Raw genomic sequence first — 16,141 nt, 5'->3', positions numbered from 1 at the left:
GCCCTCTATGGGCTTCCAAATATCACTTTGCCAATTCCACAAGAACTGTCTTAGCGAAAGGCTTCTTGAGGGGAAAGCTGTAACTCTGTGAGATGATTTCACAGAACACAAAGAAGTTTCTCAGAAAGCTTCTTTCTCTTTGTTATCGGAGGATATTTCTTTTGGCCCTATAGTCTTCAAAGCGATCTGAAATATCTGTTCTCATATTCCACAGAAATAAGGCTAGCAAAGAGATCCACGAAATACAGATGTAACTCTGTGAGATGAATTAACAGAACACTGAGCAGTTTCTCAGAAAGCTTCTTTCCAGATTTCATCTGAGGATATTTCCTTTTTCACCATAGACCTCTATGGGCTTCCAAATATCACTTTGCCAATTCCACAAGAACTGTCTTAGCGAAAGGCTTCTTGAGGGGAAAGCAGTAACTCTTTGAGATGATTTAACAGAACACAAAGAAGTTTCTCAGAAAGCTTATTTCTCTTTGTTATCCGAGGATATTTCTTTTGGCCCTATAGTCTTCAAAGCGATCCGAAATATCTGTTCTCAGATTCCACAGAAATAAGTCTAGCAAAGAGATCCTCGAAAAACAGATTTAACACACTGAGAAGAATTAACAGAACACTAAGTAGTTTCTCAGAAAGCTTGTTTCCAGTTTTCATCTGAGGATATTTCCTTTTTCACCATAGCCCTCTATGGGCTTCCAAATATCACTTTGCCAATTCCACAAGAACGGTCATAGCGAAAGGCTTCTTGAAGGGAAAGCTCTAACTCTGTGAGATGATTTCACAGAACACAAAGAAGTATCTCAGAAAGCCTCTTTCTCTTTGTTATGAGAGGATATTCCCTTTGGCCCTATAGTTTTCAAAGGGATCCGAAATATCTGTTCTCAGATTCCACAGAAATAAGGTCAGCAAAGAGATCCTCGAAATACAGATGTAACTCTGTGAGATGAATTAACAGAACACTAAGCAGTTTCTCACAAAGCTTCTTTCCAGATTTCATCTGAGGATATTTCCTTTTTCACCATAGCCCTCTATGGGCTTCCAAATATCACTTTGCCAATTCCACAAGAACTGTCATAGCGAAAGTCTTCTTGAGGAGAAAGCTGTAACTCTGTGAGATGATTTCACAGAACACAAAGGAGTTTCACAGAAAGCTTCTTTCTCTTTGTTATCGGAGGATATTTCCTTTGGCCATATAGTGTTCAAAGGGATCCGAAATATCTGTTCTCAGATTCCACAGACATAAGGCTAGCAAAGAGATCCACGAAATACAGATGTAACTCTGTGAGATGAATTAACAGAACACTGAGCAGTTTCTCAGAAAGCTTCTTTCCAGATTTCATCTGAGGATATTTCCTTTTTCACCATAGCCCTCTATGGGCTTCCAAATATCACTTTGCCAATTCCACAAGAACTGTCTTAGCGAAAGGCTTCTTGAGGGGAAAGCTGTAACTCTGTGAGATGATTTCACAGAACACAAAGGAGTTTCTCAGAAAGCTTCTTTCTCTTTGTTATCGGAGGATATTTCCTTTGGCCCTATAGTGTTCAAAGCGATCCGAAATATCTGTTCTCAGATTCCACAGAAATAAGGCTAGGAAAGAGATCCACGAAATACAGATGTAACTCTGTGAGATGAATTAACAGAACACTAAGCAGTTTCTCAGAAAGCTTCTTTCGAAATTTCAACTGAGAATATTTCCTTTTTCACCATAGCCCTCTATGGGCTTCCAAATATCACTTTGCCAATTCCACAAGAACTGTCTTAGCGAAAGGCTTCTTGAGGGGAAAGTTGTAACTCTGTGAGATGATTTCACAGAACACAAAGAAGTTTCTCAGAAAGCTTGTTTCTCTTTGTTATCGGAAGATATTCCCTTTGGCCCTATAGTGTTCAAAGGGATCCGAAATATCTGTTCTCAGATTCCACAGAAATAAGGTTAGCAAAGAGATCCTCGAAATACAGATGTAACTCTGTGAGATGAATTAAAAGAACACTGAGCAGTTTCTCAGAAAGCTTCTTTCCAGATTTCATCTGAGGATATTTCCTTTTTCACCATAGCCCTCTATGGGCTTCCAAATATCACTTTGCCAATTCCACAAGAACTGTCTTAGCGAAAGGCTTCTTGAGGGGAACGTTGTAACTCTGTGAGATGATTTCACAGAACACAAAGAAGTTTCTCAGAAAGCTTCTTTCTCTTTGTTATCGGAGGATATTTCCTTTGGCCCTATAGTGTTCAAAGGGATCCGAAATATCTGTTCTCAGATTCCACAGAAATAAGGCTAGCAAAGAGATCCACGAAATACAGATGTAACTCTGTGAGATGAATTAAAAGAACACTGAGCAGTTTCTCAGAAAGCTTCTTTCCAGATTTCATCTGAGGATATTTCCTTTTTCACCATAGCCCTCTATGGGCTTCCAAATATCACTTTGCCAATTCCACAAGAACTGTCTTAGCGAAAGGCTTCTTGAGGAGAAAGCTGTAACTCTGTGAGATGATTTCACAGAACACAAAGGAGTTTCACAGAAAGCTTGTTTCTCTTTGTTATCGGAGGATATTTCCTTTGGCCCTATAGTGTTCAAAGGGATCCGAAATATCTGTTCTCAGATTCCACAGAAATAAGGCTAGCAAAGAGATCCACGAAATACAGATGTAACTCTGTGAGATGAATTAACAGAACACGAAGCAGTTTCTCAGAAAGCTTCTTTCGAAATTTCAACTGAGGATATTTCCTTTTTCACCATAGCCCTCTATGGGCTTCCAAATATCACTTTGCCAATTCCACAAGAACTGTCTTAGCGAAAGGCTTCCTGAGGGGAAAGCTGTAACTCTGTGAGATGATTTCACAGAACACAAAGGAGTTTCACAGAAAGCTTCCTTTCTCTTTGTTTTCGGAGGATATTTCCTTTGGTCCTATAGTGTTCAAAGCGATCCGAAATATCTGTTCTCAGATTCCACAGAAATAAGGCTAGCAAAGAGATCCATGAAATACAGATGTAACTCTGTGAGATGAATTAACAGAACACTGAGCAGTTTCTCAGAAAGCTTCTTTCCAGATTTCATCTGAGGATATTTCCTTTTTCACCATAGCCCTCTATGGGCTTCCAAATATCACTGTGCCAATTCCACAAGAACTGTCTTAGCGAAAGGCTTCTTGAGGAGAAAGCTGTAACTCTGTGAGATGATTTCACAGAACACAAAGGAGTTTCACAGAAAGCTTCTTTCTCTTTGTTATCGGAGGATATTTCCTTTGGCCCTATAGTGTTCAAAGGGATCCGAAATATCTGTTCTCAGATTCCACAGAAATAAGGCTAGCAAAGAGATCCACGAAATACAGATGTAACTCTGTGAGATGAATTAACAGAACACTAAGCAGTTTCTCAGAAAGCTTCTTTCGAAATTTCAACTGAGGATATTTCCTTTTTCACCATAGCCCTCTATGGGCTTCCAAATATCACTTTGCCCATTCCACAAGAACTGTCTTAGCGAAAGGCTTCTTGAGGGGAAAGCTGTAACTCTGTGAGATGATTTCACAGAACACAAAGGAGTTTCACAGAAAGCTTCTTTCTCTTTTTTATCGGAGGATATTTCCTTTGGCACTATAGTGTTCAAAGGGATCCGAAATATCTGTTCTCAGATTCCACAGAAATAAGGCTAGCAAAGAGATCCACGAAATACAGATGTAACTCTGTGAGATGAATTAACAGAACACTAAGCAGTTTCTCAGAGAGCTTCTTTCGAAATTTCAACTGAGGATATTTCCTTTTTCACCATAGCCCTCTATGGGCTTCCAAATATCACTTTGCCAATTCCACAAGAACTGTCTTAGCGAAAGGCTTCTTGAGGGGAAAGCTGTAACTCTGTGAGATGATTTCACAGAACACAAAGAAGTTTCTCAGAAAGCTTCTTTCTCTTTGTTATCGGAGGATATTTCTTTTGGCCCTATAGTCTTCAAAGCGATCTGAAATATCTGTTTTCATATTCCACAGAAATAAGGCTAGCAAAGAGATCCACGAAATACAGATGTAACTCTGTGAGATGAATTAACAGAACACTGAGCAGTTTCTCAGAAAGCTTCTTTCCAGATTTCATCTGAGGATATTTCCTTTTTCACCATAGACCTCTATGGGCTTCCAAATATCACTTTGCCAATTCCACAAGAACTGTCTTAGCGAAAGGCTTCTTGAGGGGAAAGCAGTAACTCTTTGAGATGATTTAACAGAACACAAAGAAGTTTCTCAGAAAGCTTATTTCTCTTTGTTATCCGAGGATATTTCTTTTGGCCCTATAGTCTTCAAAGCGATCCGAAATATCTGTTCTCAGATTCCACAGAAATAAGTCTAGCAAAGAGATCCTCGAAAAACAGATTTAACACACTGAGAAGAATTAACAGAACACTAAGCAGTTTCTCAGAAAGCTTGTTTCCAGTTTTCATCTGAGGATATTTCCTTTTTCACCATAGCCCTCTATGGGCTTCCAAATATCACTTTGCCAATTCCACAAGAACGGTCATAGCGAAAGGCTTCTTGAAGGGAAAGCTCTAACTCTGTGAGATGATTTCACAGAACACAAAGAAGTATCTCAGAAAGCCTCTTTCTCTTTGTTATGAGAGGATATTCCCTTTGGCCCTATAGTTTTCAAAGGGATCCGAAATATCTGTTCTCAGATTCCACAGAAATAAGGTCAGCAAAGAGATCCTCGAAATACAGATGTAACTCTGTGAGATGAATTAACAGAACACTAAGCAGTTTCTCACAAAGCTTCTTTCCAGATTTCATCTGAGGATATTTCCTTTTTCACCATAGCCCTCTATGGGCTTCCAAATATCACTTTGCCAATTCCACAAGAACTGTCATAGCGAAAGTCTTCTTGAGGAGAAAGCTGTAACTCTGTGAGATGATTTCACAGAACACAAAGGAGTTTCACAGAAAGCTTCTTTCTCTTTGTTATCGGAGGATATTTCCTTTGGCCATATAGTGTTCAAAGGGATCCGAAATATCTGTTCTCAGATTCCACAGAAATAAGGCTAGCAAAGAGATCCACGAAATACAGATGTAACTCTGTGAGATGAATTAAAAGAACACTGAGCAGTTTCTCAGAAAGCTTCTTTCCAGATTTCATCTGAGGATATTTCCTTTTTCACTATAGCCCTCTATGGGCTTCCAAATATCACTTTGCCAATTCCACAAGAACTGTCTTAGCGAAAGGCTTCTTGAGGAGAAAGCTGTAACTCTGTGAGATGATTTCACAGAACACAAAGGAGTTTCACAGAAAGCTTGTTTCTCTTTGTTATCGGAGGATATTTCCTTTGGCCCTATAGTGTTCAAAGGGATCCGAAATATCTGTTCTCAGATTCCACAGAAATAAGGCTAGCAAAGAGATCCACGAAATACAGATGTAACTCTGTGAGATGAATTAACAGAACACTAAGCAGTTTCTCAGAAAGCTTCTTTCGAAATTTCAACTGAGGATATTTCCTTTTTCACCATAGCCCTCTATGGGCTTCCAAATATCACTTTGCCAATTCCACAAGAACTGTCATAGCGAAAGGCTTCTTGAAGGGAAAGCTGTAATTCTGTGAGATGATTTCACAGAACACAAAGAAGTTTCTCAGAAAGCTTGTTTCTCTTTGTTATCGGAAGATATTCCCTTTGGCCCTATAGTGTTCAAAGGGATCCGAAATATCTGTTCTCAGATTCCACAGAAATAAGGTTAGCAAAGAGATCCTCGAAATACAGATGTAACTCTGTGAGATGAATTAACAGAACACTGAGCAGTTTCTCAGAAAGCTTCTTTCCAGATTTCATCTGTGGATATTTCCTTTTTCACCATAGCCCTCTATGGGCTTCCAAATATCACTTTGCCAATTTCACAAGAACTGTCTTAGCGAAAGGCTTCTTGTGGAGAAAGCTGTAACTCTGTGAGATGATTTCAAAGAACACAAAGGAGTTTCACAGAAAGCTTCTTTCTCTTTGTTATCGGAGGATATTTCCTTTGGCCCTATAGTGTTCAAAGCGATCCGAAATATCTGTTCTCAGATTCCACAGAAATAAGGCTAGCAAAGAGATCCACGAAATACAGATGTAACTCTGTGAGATGAATTAACAGAACACTAAGCAGTTTCTCAGAAAGCTTCTTACGAAATTTCAACTGAGGATATTTCCTTTTTCACCATAGCCCTCTATGGGCTTCCAAATAACACTTTGCCAATTCCACAAGAACTGTCTTAGCGAAAGGCTTCTTGAGGGGAAAGCTGTAACTCTGTGAGATGATTTCACAGAACACAAAGGAGTTTCACAGAAAGTTCCTTTCTCTTTGTTATCGGAGGATATTTCCTTTGGCCCTATAGTGTTCAAAGGGATCCGAAATATCTGTTCTCAGATTCCACAGAAATAAGGCTAGCAAAGAGATCCACGAAATACAGATGTAACTCTGTGAGATGAATTAACAGAACACTAAGCAGTTTCTCAGAAAGCTTCTTTCGAAATTTCAACTGAGGATATTTCCTTTTTCACCATAGCCCTCTATGGGCTTCCAAATATCACTTTGCCAATTCCACAAGAACTGTCTTAGCGAAAGGCTTCTTGAGGGGAAAGCTGTAACTCTGTGAGATGATTTCACAGAACACAAAGGAGTTTCACAGAAAGCTTCTTTCTCTTTGTTATCGGAGGATATTTCCTTTGGCCCTATAGTGTTCAAAGCGAAGCGAAATATCTGTTCTCAGATTCCACAGAAATAAGGCTAGCAAAGAGATCCACGAAATACAGATGTAACTCTGTGAGATGAATTAACAGAACACTAAGCAGTTTCTCAGAAAGCTTCTTTCGAAATTTCAACTGAGAATATTTCCTTTTTCACCATAGCCCTCTATGGGCTTCCAAATATCACTTTGACAATTCCACAAGAACTGTCTTAGCGAAAGGCTTCTTGAGGGGAAAGTTGTAACTCTGTGAGATGATTTCACAGAACACAAAGAAGTTTCTCAGAAAGCTTCTTTCTCTTTGTTATCGGAGGATATTTCCTTTGGCCCTATAGTGTTCAAAGGGATCCGAAATATCTGTTCTCAGATTCCACAGAAATAAGGCTAGCAAAGAGATCCACGAAATACAGATGTAACTCTGTGAGATGAATTAAAAGAACACTGAGCAGTTTCTCAGAAAGCTTCTTTCCAGATTTCATCTGAGGATATTTCCTTTTTCACCATAGCCCTCTATGGGCTTCCAAATATCACTTTGCCAATTCCACAAGAACTGTCTTAGCGAAAGGCTTCTTGAGGAGAAAGCTGTAACTCTGTGAGATGATTTCACAGAACACAAAGGAGTTTCACAGAAAGCTTGTTTCTCTTTGTTATCGGAGGATATTTCCTTTGGCCCTATAGTGTTCAAAGGGATCCGAAATATCTGTTCTCAGATTCCACAGAAATAAGGCTAGCAAAGAGATCCACGAAATACAGATGTAACTCTGTGAGATGAATTAACAGAACACTAAGCAGTTTCTCAGAAAGCTTCTTTCGAAATTTCAACTGAGGATATTTCCTTTTTCACCATAGCCCTCTATGGGCTTCCAAATATCACTTTGCCAATTCCACAAGAACTGTCATAGCGAAAGGCTTCTTGAAGGGAAAGCTGTAATTCTGTGAGATGATTTCACAGAACACAAAGAAGTTTCTCAGAAAGCTTGTTTCTCTTTGTTATCGGAAGATATTCCCTTTGGCCCTATAGTGTTCAAAGGGATCCGAAATATCTGTTCTCAGATTCCACAGAAATAAGGTTAGCAAAGAGATCCTCGAAATACAGATGTAACTCTGTGAGATGAATTAACAGAACACTGAGCAGTTTCTCAGAAAGCTTCTTTCCAGATTTCATCTGTGGATATTTCCTTTTTCACCATAGCCCTCTATGGGCTTCCAAATATCACTTTGCCAATTTCACAAGAACTGTCTTAGCGAAAGGCTTCTTGAGGAGAAAGCTGTAACTCTGTGAGATGATTTCACAGAACACAAAGGAGTTTCACAGAAAGCTTCTTTCTCTTTGTTATCGGAGGATATTTCCTTTGGCCCTATAGTGTTCAAAGCGATCCGAAATATCTGTTCTCAGATTCCACAGAAATAAGGCTAGCAAAGAGATCCACGAAATACAGATGTAACTCTGTGAGATGAATTAACAGAACACTGAGCAGTTTCTCAGAAAGCTTCTTTCCAGATTTCATCTGAGGATATTTCCTTTTTCACCATAGCCCTCTATGGGCTTCCAAATATCACTTTGCCAATTCCACAAGAACTGTCATAGCGAAAGGCTTCTTGAAGGGAAAGCTGTAACTCTGTGAGATGATTTCACAGAACACAAAGAAGTTTCTCAGAAAGCTTCTTTCTCTTTGTTATCGGAAGATATTCCCTTTGGCCCTATAGTGTTCATAGAGATCCGAAATATCTGTTCTCAGATTCCACAGAAATAAGGTTAGCAAAGAGATCCTCGAAATACTGATGTAACTCTGTGAGATGAATTAACAGAACACTGAGCAGTTTCTCAGAAAGCTTCTTTCCAGATTTCATCTGAGGATATTTCCTTTTTCACCATAGCCCTCTATGGGCTTCCAAATATCACTTTGCCAATTCCACAAGAACTGTCTTAGCGAAAGTCTTCTTGAGGAGAAAGCTGTAACTCTGTGAGATGATTTCACAGAACAAAAAGGAGTTTCACAGAAAGCTTCTTTCTCTTTGTTATCGGAGGATATTTCCTTTGGCCCTATAGTGTTCAAAGGGATCCGAAATATCTGTTCTCAGATTCCACAGAAATAAGGCTAGCAAAGAGAACCACGAAATACAGATGTAACTCTGTGAGATGAATTAACAGAACACTAAGCAGTTTCTCAGAAAGCTTCTTACGAAATTTCAACTGAGGATATTTCCTTTTTCACCATAGCCCTCTATGGGCTTCCAAATAACACTTTGCCAATTCCACAAGAACTGTCTTAGCGAAAGGCTTCTTGAGGGGAAAGCTGTAACTCTGTGAGATGATTTCACAGAACACAAAGGAGTTTCACAGAAAGTTCCTTTCTCTTTGTTATCGGAGGATATTTCCTTTGGCCCTATAGTGTTCAAAGCGATCCGAAATATCTGTTCTCAGATTCCACAGAAATAAGGCTAACAAAGAGATCCACGAAATACAGATGTAACTCTGTGAGATGAATTAACAGAACACTAAGCAGTTTCTCAGAAAGCTTCTTTCGAAATTTCAACTGAGAATATTTCCTTTCTCACCTTAGCCCTCTATGGGCTTCCAAATATCACTTTGCCAATTCCACAAGAACTGTCTTAGCGAAAGGCTTCTTGAGGGGAAAGTTGTAACTCTGTGAGATGATTTCACAGAACACAAAGAAGTTTCTCAGAAAGCTTCTTTCTCTTTGTTATCGGAGGATATTTCCTTTGGCCCTATAGTGTTCAAAGGGATCCGAAATATCTGTTCTCAGATTCCACAGAAATAAGGCTAGCAAAGAGATCCACGAAATACAGATGTAACTCTGTGAGATGAATTAAAAGAACACTGAGCAGTTTCTCAGAAAGCTTCTTTCCAGATTTCATCTGAGGATATTTCCTTTTTCACCATAGCCCTCTATGGGCTTCCAAATATCACTTTGCCAATTCCACAAGAACTGTCTTAGCGAAAGGCTTCTTGAGGGGAAAGTTGTAACTCTGTGAGATGATTTCACAGAACACAAAGAAGTTTCTCAGAAAGCTTCTTTCTCTTTGTTATCGGAGGATATTTCCTTTGGCCCTATAGTGTTCAAAGGGATCCGAAATATCTGTTCTCAGATTCCACAGAAATAAGGCTAGCAAAGAGATCCACGAAATACAGATGTAACTCTGTGAGATGAATTAAAAGAACACTGAGCAGTTTCTCAGAAAGCTTCTTTCCAGATTTCATCTGAGGATATTTCCTTTTTCACCATAGCCCTCTATGGGCTTCCAAATATCACTTTGCCAATTCCACAAGAACTGTCTTAGCGAAAGGCTTCTTGAGGAGAAAGCTGTAACTCTGTGAGATGATTTCACAGAACACAAAGGAGTTTCACAGAAAGCTTGTTTCTCTTTGTTATCGGAGGATATTTCCTTTGGCCCTATAGTGTTCAAAGGGATCCGAAATATCTGTTCTCAGATTCCACAGAAATAAGGCTAGCAAAGAGATCCACGAAATACAGATGTAACTCTGTGAGATGAATTAACAGAACACGAAGCAGTTTCTCAGAAAGCTTCTTTCGAAATTTCAACTGAGGATATTTCCTTTTTCACCATAGCCCTCTATGGGCTTCCAAATATCACTTTGCCCATTCCACAAGAACTGTCTTAGCGAAAGGCTTCCTGAGGGGAAAGCTGTAACTCTGTGAGATGATTTCACAGAACACAAAGGAGTTTCACAGAAAGCTTCCTTTCTCTTTGTTTTCGGAGGATATTTCCTTTGGTCCTATAGTGTTCAAAGCGATCCGAAATATCTGTTCTCAGATTCCACAGAAATAAGGCTAGCAAAGAGATCCATGAAATACAGATGTAACTCTGTGAGATGAATTAACAGAACACTGAGCAGTTTCTCAGAAAGCTTCTTTCCAGATTTCATCTGAGGATATTTCCTTTTTCACCATAGCCCTCTATGGGCTTCCAAATATCACTTTGCCAATTCCACAAGAACTGTCATAGCTAAAGACTTCTTGAAGGGAAAGCTGTAACTCTGTGAGATGATTTCACAGAACACAAAGAAGTTTCTCAGAAACCTTCTTTCTCTTTGTTATCGGAAGATATTCCCTTTGGCCCTATAGTGTTCAAAGGGATCCGAAATATCTGTTCTCAGATTCCACAGAAATAAGGTTAGCAAAGAGATCCTCGAAATACAGATGTAACTCTGTGAGATGAATTAACAGAACACTGAGCAGTTTCTCAGAAAGCTTCTTTCCAGATTTCATCTGAGGATATTTCCTTTTTCACCATAGCCCTCTATGGGCTTCCAAATATCACTGTGCCAATTCCACAAGAACTGTCTTAGCGAAAGGCTTCTTGAGGAGAAAGCTGTAACTCTGTGAGATGATTTCACAGAACACAAAGGAGTTTCACAGAAAGCTTCTTTCTCTTTGTTATCGGAGGATATTTCCTTTGGCCCTATAGTGTTCAAAGGGATCCGAAATATCTGTTCTCAGATTCCACAGAAATAAGGCTAGCAAAGAGATCCACGAAATACAGATGTAACTCTGTGAGATGAATTAACAGAACACTAAGCAGTTTCTCAGAAAGCTTCTTTCGAAATTTCAACTGAGGATATTTCCTTTTTCACCATAGCCCTCTATGGGCTTCCAAATATCACTTTGCCAATTCCACAAGAACTGTCTTAGCGAAAGGCTTCTTTAGGGGAAAGCTGTAACTCTGTGAGATGATTTCACAGAACACAAAGGAGTTTCACAGAAAGCTTCTTTCTCTTTTTTATCGGAGGATATTTCCTTTGGCACTATAGTGTTCAAAGGGATCCGAAATATCTGTTCTCAGATTCCACAGAAATAAGGCTAGCAAAGAGATCCACGAAATACAGATGTAACTCTGTGAGATGAATTAACAGAACACTAAGCAGTTTCTCAGAGAGCTTCTTTCGAAATTTCAACTGAGGATATTTCCTTTTTCACCATAGCCCTCTATGGGCTTCCAAATATCACTTTGCCAATTCCACAAGAACTGTCTTAGCGAAAGGCTTCTTGAGGGGAAAGCTGTAACTCTGTGAGATGATTTCACAGAACACAAAGAAGTTTCTCAGAAAGCTTCTTTCTCTTTGTTATCGGAGGATATTTCTTTTGGCCCTATAGTCTTCAAAGCGATCTGAAATATCTGTTCTCATATTCCACAGAAATAAGGCTAGCAAAGAGATCCACGAAATACAGATGTAACTCTGTGAGATGAATTAACAGAACACTGAGCAGTTTCTCAGAAAGCTTCTTTCCAGATTTCATCTGAGGATATTTCCTTTTTCACCATAGACCTCTATGGGCTTCCAAATATCACTTTGCCAATTCCACAAGAACTGTCTTAGCGAAAGGCTTCTTGAGGGGAAAGCAGTAACTCTTTGAGATGATTTAACAGAACACAAAGAAGTTTCTCAGAAAGCTTATTTCTCTTTGTTATCCGAGGATATTTCTTTTGGCCCTATAGTCTTCAAAGCGATCCGAAATATCTGTTCTCAGATTCCACAGAAATAAGTCTAGCAAAGAGATCCTCGAAAAACAGATTTAACACACTGAGAAGAATTAACAGAACACTAAGTAGTTTCTCAGAAAGCTTGTTTCCAGTTTTCATCTGAGGATATTTCCTTTTTCACCATAGCCCTCTATGGGCTTCCAAATATCACTTTGCCAATTCCACAAGAACGGTCATAGCGAAAGGCTTCTTGAAGGGAAAGCTCTAACTCTGTGAGATGATTTCACAGAACACAAAGAAGTATCTCAGAAAGCCTCTTTCTCTTTGTTATGAGAGGATATTCCCTTTGGCCCTATAGTTTTCAAAGGGATCCGAAATATCTGTTCTCAGATTCCACAGAAATAAGGTCAGCAAAGAGATCCTCGAAATACAGATGTAACTCTGTGAGATGAATTAACAGAACACTAAGCAGTTTCTCACAAAGCTTCTTTCCAGATTTCATCTGAGGATATTTCCTTTTTCACCATAGCCCTCTATGGGCTTCCAAATATCACTTTGCCAATTCCACAAGAACTGTCATAGCGAAAGTCTTCTTGAGGAGAAAGCTGTAACTCTGTGAGATGATTTCACAGAACACAAAGGAGTTTCACAGAAAGCTTCTTTCTCTTTGTTATCGGAGGATATTTCCTTTGGCCATATAGTGTTCAAAGGGATCCGAAATATCTGTTCTCAGATTCCACAGACATAAGGCTAGCAAAGAGATCCACGAAATACAGATGTAACTCTGTGAGATGAATTAACAGAACACTGAGCAGTTTCTCAGAAAGCTTCTTTCCAGATTTCATCTGAGGATATTTCCTTTTTCACCATAGCCCTCTATGGGCTTCCAAATATCACTTTGCCAATTCCACAAGAACTGTCTTAGCGAAAGGCTTCTTGAGGGGAAAGCTGTAACTCTGTGAGATGATTTCACAGAACACAAAGGAGTTTCTCAGAAAGCTTCTTTCTCTTTGTTATCGGAGGATATTTCCTTTGGCCCTATAGTGTTCAAAGCGATCCGAAATATCTGTTCTCAGATTCCACAGAAATAAGGCTAGGAAAGAGATCCACGAAATACAGATGTAACTCTGTGAGATGAATTAACAGAACACTAAGCAGTTTCTCAGAAAGCTTCTTTCGAAATTTCAACTGAGAATATTTCCTTTTTCACCATAGCCCTCTATGGGCTTCCAAATATCACTTTGCCAATTCCACAAGAACTGTCTTAGCGAAAGGCTTCTTGAGGGGAAAGTTGTAACTCTGTGAGATGATTTCACAGAACACAAAGAAGTTTCTCAGAAAGCTTGTTTCTCTTTGTTATCGGAAGATATTCCCTTTGGCCCTATAGTGTTCAAAGGGATCCGAAATATCTGTTCTCAGATTCCACAGAAATAAGGTTAGCAAAGAGATCCTCGAAATACAGATGTAACTCTGTGAGATGAATTAAAAGAACACTGAGCAGTTTCTCAGAAAGCTTCTTTCCAGATTTCATCTGAGGATATTTCCTTTTTCACCATAGCCCTCTATGGGCTTCCAAATATCACTTTGCCAATTCCACAAGAACTGTCTTAGCGAAAGGCTTCTTGAGGGGAACGTTGTAACTCTGTGAGATGATTTCACAGAACACAAAGAAGTTTCTCAGAAAGCTTCTTTCTCTTTGTTATCGGAGGATATTTCCTTTGGCCCTATAGTGTTCAAAGGGATCCGAAATATCTGTTCTCAGATTCCACAGAAATAAGGCTAGCAAAGAGATCCACGAAATACAGATGTAACTCTGTGAGATGAATTAAAAGAACACTGAGCAGTTTCTCAGAAAGCTTCTTTCCAGATTTCATCTGAGGATATTTCCTTTTTCACCATAGCCCTCTATGGGCTTCCAAATATCACTTTGCCAATTCCACAAGAACTGTCTTAGCGAAAGGCTTCTTGAGGAGAAAGCTGTAACTCTGTGAGATGATTTCACAGAACACAAAGGAGTTTCACAGAAAGCTTGTTTCTCTTTGTTATCGGAGGATATTTCCTTTGGCCCTATAGTGTTCAAAGGGATCCGAAATATCTGTTCTCAGATTCCACAGAAATAAGGCTAGCAAAGAGATCCACGAAATACAGATGTAACTCTGTGAGATGAATTAACAGAACACGAAGCAGTTTCTCAGAAAGCTTCTTTCGAAATTTCAACTGAGGATATTTCCTTTTTCACCATAGCCCTCTATGGGCTTCCAAATATCACTTTGCCAATTCCACAAGAACTGTCTTAGCGAAAGGCTTCCTGAGGGGAAAGCTGTAACTCTGTGAGATGATTTCACAGAACACAAAGGAGTTTCACAGAAAGCTTCCTTTCTCTTTGTTTTCGGAGGATATTTCCTTTGGTCCTATAGTGTTCAAAGCGATCCGAAATATCTGTTCTCAGATTCCACAGAAATAAGGCTAGCAAAGAGATCCATGAAATACAGATGTAACTCTGTGAGATGAATTAACAGAACACTGAGCAGTTTCTCAGAAAGCTTCTTTCCAGATTTCATCTGAGGATATTTCCTTTTTCACCATAGCCCTCTATGGGCTTCCAAATATCACTGTGCCAATTCCACAAGAACTGTCTTAGCGAAAGGCTTCTTGAGGAGAAAGCTGTAACTCTGTGAGATGATTTCACAGAACACAAAGGAGTTTCACAGAAAGCTTCTTTCTCTTTGTTATCGGAGGATATTTCCTTTGGCCCTATAGTGTTCAAAGGGATCCGAAATATCTGTTCTCAGATTCCACAGAAATAAGGCTAGCAAAGAGATCCACGAAATACAGATGTAACTCTGTGAGATGAATTAACAGAACACTAAGCAGTTTCTCAGAAAGCTTCTTTCGAAATTTCAACTGAGGATATTTCCTTTTTCACCATAGCCCTCTATGGGCTTCCAAATATCACTTTGCCCATTCCACAAGAACTGTCTTAGCGAAAGGCTTCTTGAGGGGAAAGCTGTAACTCTGTGAGATGATTTCACAGAACACAAAGGAGTTTCACAGAAAGCTTCTTTCTCTTTTTTATCGGAGGATATTTCCTTTGGCACTATAGTGTTCAAAGGGATCCGAAATATCTGTTCTCAGATTCCACAGAAATAAGGCTAGCAAAGAGATCCACGAAATACAGATGTAACTCTGTGAGATGAATTAACAGAACACTAAGCAGTTTCTCAGAGAGCTTCTTTCGAAATTTCAACTGAGGATATTTCCTTTTTCACCATAGCCCTCTATGGGCTTCCAAATATCACTTTGCCAATTCCACAAGAACTGTCTTAGCGAAAGGCTTCTTGAGGGGAAAGCTGTAACTCTGTGAGATGATTTCACAGAACACAAAGAAGTTTCTCAGAAAGCTTCTTTCTCTTTGTTATCGGAGGATATTTCTTTTGGCCCTATAGTCTTCAAAGCGATCTGAAATATCTGTTCTCATATTCCACAGAAATAAGGCTAGCAAAGAGATCCACGAAATACAGATGTAACTCTGTGAGATGAATTAACAGAACACTGAGCAGTTTCTCAGAAAGCTTCTTTCCAGATTTCATCTGAGGATATTTCCTTTTTCACCATAGACCTCTATGGGCTTCCAAATATCACTTTGCCAATTCCACAAGAACTGTCTTAGCGAAAGGCTTCTTGAGGGGAAAGCAGTAACTCTTTGAGATGATTTAACAGAACACAAAGAAGTTTCTCAGAAAGCTTATTTCTCTTTGTTATCCGAGGATATTTCTTTTGGCCCTATAGTCTTCAAAGCGATCCGAAATATCTGTTCTCAGATTCCACAGAAATAAGTCTAGCAAAGAGATCCTCGAAAAACAGATTTAACACACTGAGAAGAATTAACAGAACACTAAGCAGTTTCTCAGAAAGCTTGTTTCCAGTTTTCATCTGAGGATATTTCCTTTTTCACCATAGCCCTCTATGGGCTTCC

Source organism: Macaca mulatta, chromosome 3 (genome assembly GCF_049350105.2).
Source record: "Macaca mulatta isolate MMU2019108-1 chromosome 3, T2T-MMU8v2.0, whole genome shotgun sequence".
Classification (NCBI taxonomy): domain Eukaryota; kingdom Metazoa; phylum Chordata; class Mammalia; order Primates; family Cercopithecidae; genus Macaca; species Macaca mulatta.
Note: the sequence above shows the minus strand (reverse complement) of the source record.